The sequence below is a fragment of the Mchenga conophoros genome, linkage group LG17 (assembly GCF_057382185.1).
Source record: "Mchenga conophoros isolate Kocher_MC1m ecotype Shallow Benthic linkage group LG17, M_conophoros_male_GT1.1, whole genome shotgun sequence".
Classification (NCBI taxonomy): Eukaryota; Metazoa; Chordata; class Actinopteri; order Cichliformes; family Cichlidae; genus Mchenga; species Mchenga conophoros.
Genome location: NC_140542.1, coordinates 12,440,124 through 12,447,850, shown reverse-complemented (window position 1 = coordinate 12,447,850; position 7,727 = coordinate 12,440,124). Strand labels below are relative to the sequence as shown.

Below are 7,727 nucleotides of genomic sequence, written 5' to 3'. Positions count from 1 at the left end.
GTCGGATGAGCAGTGTTGGTCCGGAGGGGGTGCACTGATTCCTGGGGGATGTTATGTGTGCGTAAATGACAAGTAAGTAGTGACCTGTGTTGTATTTTGCCTTTGTTTGTGTCAGTACTGTAGTATGTTACCATTTAGGAGCTAATGTAGTCCATAGTTGGAGCCCACGCATGCAACGCGTGAGTTCACCCTCATTTCATATGCTAATTTATGTTGTTAGCTTACCCCGGTTTAGCTTTGTTGACGCATGTACGGTCGCTCGTATGTCCATAATGTCATTCCTGTGTTATCAGACCTTCTCTGTATGTTGTATGTGATGCTTGTGATTGTTTACTTTGAAGTAGCGGAGTTTGTAGCGAACAATTAGGTACGAGGATTAATAAAATAGCGAACGTAGTTCGACCGGAAGTATACCCTTCACAATAAGAGCATTATAGCGGATTATAATTATTTTGTACAACTACCGGAAGTAGTTCCTGTGTACTGACGGTTGCTTAACCTCGCACTGTTTAGTTGCATAGTGTGAGCAGTTTGAAGTGTATTATATTTTTCTGATCTTTATATTTGCTTATTTTAACTATATTGTATCATGTTTATATTTGAGTATTTGACTTGCCTATTCTCTTTATTTATCGTTATTTCCCTTGTTTATTTCCTTTGTAGGAAACCACACACACACCTATGTACACCCGCTGTGTTTACAGCCCCAGAAATTGAGTGATAACAATAAAGTGCCTCAAACGGAACCTCAAGCTCCCTCCTTCTTTCATACTCTGGGACAATTTGGCCTTAAGTGGTGTTCTGGCCGACACCGGGGTGACTGTAGTGCTCAAAGACTGAATCAGTACCACAGCCGTGCCTATCTTTGATATCTCCACTACACTTGGGGAACACAAAGTGCAGTCTTAGCAGCAAATCAATTTATGTGTCCTCGCTGTTTGAGATAAAGGGAGGACTTGCGGTCTGATCTAACATGCTTTGTTGAGGTAAGGAAAGGAAAATGGCTTTTTTGTAAAACTAATGAAAACAGATCTTTCCCTCCAGCTATGCTACCATACATTTTAAAAGTGTCACACTCATTTGTCATTTGTTAGCTAATCCCATTATGCCACTGGACTGACTGCTCTGTCTTTTAATTTGCTGACTAAGGGCATAATTACTTTAACAGCAGTCTGGCAGTTATTGGAAACACATAGGGGCTGAGGCGAGTCATAAACCATAAAATGACATCTTTGCCAAGTTTGACACTTAAAAGATTTGCGATGATATATTTACTTACACAGGTAGGTGAGCCAGCTGGGATTTATACAATAAAGCAATTTTAAGGATCTAATCTAGACTAGCTTATTTTCTTCATTTTCTTTGTAAGTGGAAATGATAAACATAAAATGACTATTTATGTACACTGTATGTATGTGCCAGTGTAAACAGGAAGCAGAGGCTTGATTGTTTGTCATAAAGAGTTGAAGGACATATCGTAGCTGATTCTATCAGGAAATAATTGTGACATTGCTTACAAAAGTCTGTGGTTGATACCCAGTAATCAGTTTTGCTTAGCAATGTTCCCAGCTGAATGAAGTGACCTTATTGTTATTACAGCCGTATTACACATGTTACACTGGAACATCCTTCATGAAAGGACACACTCTCAAACTACTCATAAAAAAACAGAATATCAACACAACTGAGAGACCATCATCCAAGTCATCAGTAAAATCCACACAGTAGGCAAGGATTGCACTGATACATTCAAATCTGCTTCTGAACATTCAGTTCATTTTAGTTTTATTTATGTCACCAAATCACAACAGCAGGCACTTCAAGGTAGGATTTGCCGCAATTGGTTGGAAGTGAAGGTCGAGGTCTGGCAAATATAAAGATGTCAGGTATGTTAAAGAGAACATGAAGGGATGTCCTCATTCTGTCTCTTACTAAAAGTAAGAGTAGATCCGTTTATTAATACAAGAATTTAATTAATCTTTTTTGAAAATACCAACTTACTAAAAAGACTACTAAATAAACTGTTGACCAGGTTGTCTAAGTGTATATAATCTATTTAAAACCCTTTTCGTGATATCACAGTTTCTAATATTGGTATTGGTAGCCGATGAAGTCCAAGCTTGGTGTCTGACAGTGTCAGTAATATTGACATCACTGTCACAGTTTTTGCCTACGACATGATTAAATAGTGATGATAGACTATTATCGGTTATGGTTACATGTTGTTTCACACGTATCTCGCATAACATGTTTATTAAGCATAAAAACTTAATTTAAGTGAGATATTTCAGTGCACACAGCAAAATAATAAAAACAAAAATCAATTTCTCTTACTTTGATTTATTTACTTTCCCTACGTCTGAATAATTCATCTTTGTCAGGAAATTAATCATTAAAAATGACCCAAAGAGGACTGAATTTGAGAGAGTGAATTTGGTTTTCAGGATATCATGCTCTTCAGCGTTGGGATGTATTTTGAGTTTGCAACCCAATAGGAATATCATATCACTGCAATACCCTAAATAGTACTGAGTTTGTACCCAGTTTTTATGAATTCTCCCTACTTCACTGACTTTTCCATCTAAGTCCGAGAACAGTGATTAGGAAAAGATATAGTAATTTTTGGGACTTTTCCTATCTTCAACTTGCAAGACATTCTCTAAAAATCAGTTGGAATTGACCTAAAGGTCTGTTTGCATGTATACAAAGGACAAAACAAAGCTTAAAAATACACCCATATGTATATGGACACAGTTGGAGTGAATGTTATACATCTTGTCAGCTTGATCTGACAGACACATGCAGCTGGGCAGGCAGGTAGCAGGTCAGGAGCTGATTAGCTGATAAGGAGCAGGTGTGAAGGCTAAACCTGTGATGGAGAGGGTGTCTGCTGGGCAGGTGTAACGTGACTGGAACTGGCAAATAAAAGACTTTCCCTCTTAACTATAGAGTGTCAATCCACTGTAGATACAGCTGTGAAGGCCACTCCACACTAAAGAGTTAGGTAGGAATCAAAAGGTATATGAATATCCATGCTTGCCACTAGGTAAGAAACATCCATCACCATGGATACTGATAGACTCTTTGCCCTCTCGATACGGCACGTTCTCATGCGTCATCTCCTTGTAAATACAGAGATGACGCATTAAAAGTAAGTGGTTTCCAAGTTTCATGCACAGCTAAATTAATATTTCTGAAGCAGAAACATGCATATCTAATTATATGATATATGTCATTCATTTTGTGAAACAAGTGCTTGCATTTGTGTTACCAGATTATGATATGTAGGTCAGTACCCCCACAGACTCCCTGTTACTGGGTTTTGAGTTCACTTGCACTCCACACCATCTGGTTTGGATTGATCTAGAAACATGGAAAACATGGAAATGGGATGGAAAGGAGACTGACTTGGGAGTTGCAATATTCATTCTTTTAAGATTATTTACAGCAAGTTTTTATTCCCTTTAATATGTGATATGTCTGTATTTCTTCTTCTTGACATCACTTAGCGCTCTCTTTTCAGAGGGCAGAATCTCTGTTTGGTCAGTCAGTGATTTGGTTTTATTCAGGTTGTCTCTGGTTAATGATTTATAGCAAAGGAGACTGTTATTCTGAAAGATCTATTTGAATCCTGAGCTTTGGATTATGTGGTTTTTATAGTTTAGCCTGTTTTGTGAACTTTTTCTCCAGATTATAATTATTTATATACATTTTATTTTTTTAATGATCTCACAGGTGGAGTAATGAACATGTTGTTTATCAAAAAGGAACAAGTCAAACATAAAATTATACCAAGCAAATTTATTGCTGTATTTCTGCAACAAATAAGACTGAAAGCAGAACTTGTGTATGCTGTTCACAGGTATGGAGACCATCTGGCCTTTAGACTGGTGACGTGCTGCGGTGCTACTCTACTACACGTGACAATTTTCATCTATTATAATACGTCTCCAGTTTTCATGGAGACGTATTATAGCTGTACCTTGGAGTTCATATAGTGAGTAACTATGCAGAGAGTTTATTATGGCTGTTTACTGCGCTGTGGTAAATCCACTCTGCTGCAGATCATGGGTTTTAACTCCTGTTGTGAGTTACTAATGCTCTAGTGTGTGATGAATCAGATGCATTTTAATTTGACCCAGCATGCCAGAATGCAAACTGTTCTCAGCGGTGGCAGTCATCTGAGCTTTCCTTTATACATGCAAAGAACAACAGTTAGAAAGCTTCTCTAATTAACTCAGCTGCTTAAGGTTTCTAATTTATATATCATAAAAGGAAATTTGGTTTCTGTATCTATAACTTTCTGGTGATATACACCTTTGCCCATATTATGCTTTTATTGTCTGTGGGCAAGTGTTTCAAATTGTGAGTGTTAAATGCGCGAGTTAGGGTTTCACCTCCAATACCTATATGAAAGATTGCTGTGTAAATATAGTGTGCAAAAAAACAAAAACAGATCTTGTTTCAGATTAATACAGAGAAAAGAAATCCCTTGTAGAAATGTAGTTCTGCAGGTGTTTCAAAATCAAATACCTGCAGAACTACAATCTCTATTCCAAAAAAGTAAATATAAGCAGAATATAATGATTTAAAAAATAAATAATCTAAAAAAAACTATAAAAAAAAATTGTGTCTCTTTTTGAGTTTGATGGCAGCAACATGTCTCCAAAAAGTTGGGATGGTGTCAACAAAGAGCTGTAAAAGTAAGCAATATAAAAAGGAAACAGCTATTAGTACAAGTTAGGGCAAAAAAACTGCATCTTTAAATTGTGGAACATAATCAGAAAACATTTTCCTCAATATAAAATTGTGAAGACTTTCAATGTCTCATCATATACAGTACATAATGTCGTCATAAGAGTCAAAGAATCTAGAGAAAGCATACTGGATGCCCGTGAGATTCAGGCTCTCAGACAGCACTGCAGTAAAAACAGGCATGGTCTGTCATGGAAATCACTGCATGGGCTCAGGAAGACTTACAGAACTCATTGTCTGTAAACACAGTTCACATGCCATCCACGAGTGCAGACTAAAGCCCTATAATGCAAAGAAGAACCAATACATGTGAACATATAAATGGTAAATGGCCTGTATTTATATAGCGCCTTACTAGTCCCTAAGGACCCCAAAGCGCTTTACATATCCAGTCATCCACCCATTCACACACACATTGACACACTGGTGATGGCAAGCTACATTGTAGCCACAGCCACCCTGGGGCGCACTGACAGAGGCGAGGCTGCCGGACACTGGCGCCACCGGGCCCTCTGACCACCACCAGTAGGCAACGGGTGAAGTGTCTTGCCCAAGGACACAACGACCGAGACTGTCCAAGCCAGGGCTCGAACCGGCAACCTTCCGATTACAAGACGAACTCCCAACTCTTGAGCCACGATCGCCCCACATGATCCAGAAACATTGCAATCTTTTCTGTCCCAAATGGACTGAAATGGAAAACTGTTTTGTGGTCAGAAAAATCAAGATTTGAAATTATTTTTGGAAAGCATGGACTCCATATCCTCTGGATTAAAAAGGATAGGGATCATCCAGTTTATGATCAGACCCAGGATTATTGAGCAGCTAGAATCCTATATCATGCAAAAACGGGACAACATTGCTCTCACAAAATCCAACAACTGGTTTCTTCAGTTCCTGGACATCAACAGACTGTTGTTAATGCTACACAGTAATAAAAATGACGCTGTCTCAACTTTTGTGTAATGCATTGCTGCCATCAAATTGAAAAAGAGACACAATTTTTCTTAAAATTGTATATTTTCTAAGTGAAAACATCTGATTTTTTCTATGTTCTATTGTGAATAAAATATGGGTTTATGAGATTTGCACATCATTGCATTCTGTTTTTATTTACATTTTAAACAGCACCACATTTTCTTTTTTTTGTAGAATTGGGTTTGCAACATCTTTAAGAAGGGGGACCGGAGGGTGTGTTCCAACTACAGGGGGATCACACTCCTCAGCCTCCCTGGGTAAGTCTATGCCAGGGTGCTGGAAAGGAGAGTTCGTCCGCTAGTCGAACCTCGGATACAGGAGGAACAATGCGGTTTTCGTCCTGGTCGCGGAACACTGGACCAGCTCTTTATCCTCTCGAGGATACTTGAGGGTGCATGGGAGTTTGCCCAACCAGTCTACATGTGTTTTGTGGACTTGGAGAAGGCATTCGACCGTGTCCCTCGGGGTGTCCTGTGGGAGGTGTTGCGGGAGTATGGGGTGTCTGGCCCATTGCTACGGGCCATTCGATCCCTATACAACCGTTGTAAGAGCTTGGTTAGCATTGCCGGCAATAAGTCGGACTCGTTCCCGGTGGGTGATGGGCTCCGCCAGGGCTGCCCTTTGTCTCCGGTTCTGTTCATAATTTTTATGGACAGGATTTCTAGGCGCAGCCAAGTGGCGGAGGGCTTTCACTTTGGTGGCCTCAGAATCTCATCTCTGTTGGCTTCATCGGGTGAGGGCCTCCGGCTCGCACTGGAACGGTTCGCAGCCGAGTGTGAAGCAGCGGGAATGAGGATCAGCACCTCCAAATCTGAGGCCATGGTTCTCAGCCGGAAAAGGGTGGAGTGCCCACTCCCGGTCGGGGATGAGTTCCTGCCCCAAGTGGAGGAGTTCAAGTATCTCGGGGTCTTGTTCGCGAGTGATGGGAGAAGGGAGCCGGAGATCGACAGACGGATTGGGGCTGCAGCTGCAGTAATGCGGACGCTGCACCGGTCCGTTGTGGTGAAGAGGGAGCTGAGTGTAAAAGCGAAGCTCTCAATTCACCGGTCGATCTACGTCCCTACCCTCACCTATGGCCACGAGCTGTGGGTAGTGACCGAAAGAACGAGATCGCGGATACAAGCGGCAGAAATGAGCTTCCTCCGAAGGGCGGCTGGTCTCTCCCTTAGAGATAAGGTGAGATGTTCGGCCATCCGGGAGGGGCTCAGAGTAGAGCAGCTGCTGCTCCACATCGAAAGGAGCCAGCTGAGGTGGTTCGGGCATCTGACAAGGATGCCCCCTGGGGACCTCCTGAGTGAGGTGTTCCAGGCATGTCCCACCGGGAGGAGGCCCCGGGGCAGACCCAGGACACGCTGGAGAGATTATATCTCTCGGCTGGCCTGGGAACGCCTTGGTGTTCCCCCGGATAAGCTGGAGGAGGTGGCTGGGGAGAGGGAGGTCTGGGCCTCTTTGCTTAGGCTGCTGCCCCCGCGACCCGGCCTCGGATAAAGCGGATGAAGATGGATGGATGGGTTTGCAACAGACCCTAACAACCTGGTGCATCTGATTGATAAAAAGCATGGGCCCAACAAGAGTGATATCAGTCTGTAAGATGTTAGTTCTCAGTTAACTAAACTGGAAAATAACTGGGAAGATAATAAAATGAAAACATAAAAATGAACTTTAAAGAGTTGTATTCTGCCCTAACCTCTTGAAAATAGAAAATCCACAATAAAACAAATGTAAAACAAACAAGTAGAAACAGAAGTTGGTGCCCGTGATGGAACAGTAAGAAATGGGCTGAATGAAGGGGGATTTATAAGCAGAAAAGCAAATAGCAACTAGTACAAAAAAAAAACAACAAAAAACAAGGTTGCAGTGGGCTGAAGAGAGACAAGCATAGACTGTGGATGACTGGATGAAAGTGATTTTCAGTCACGAAGCACAAATCTTCACTAGCAGAGGAGATGGTACTGCAACTTTTATACAGTATTTTTCAAATGACACATATAGAG

The 7,727-nt window shown here is 41.2% G+C and overlaps 1 long non-coding RNA gene across 1 annotated transcript; it reads left to right on the top strand.

Moving 5' to 3' along the window:
- On the top strand, positions 1-5,746 carry LOC146555132 (uncharacterized). Its single transcript, XR_014889223.1, has 3 exons — positions 1-72; positions 664-986; positions 3,863-5,746. It is a non-coding gene; the product is annotated as an uncharacterized LOC146555132 (long non-coding RNA).
- The last annotated feature ends 1,981 nt before the right edge of the window (positions 5,747-7,727 follow it).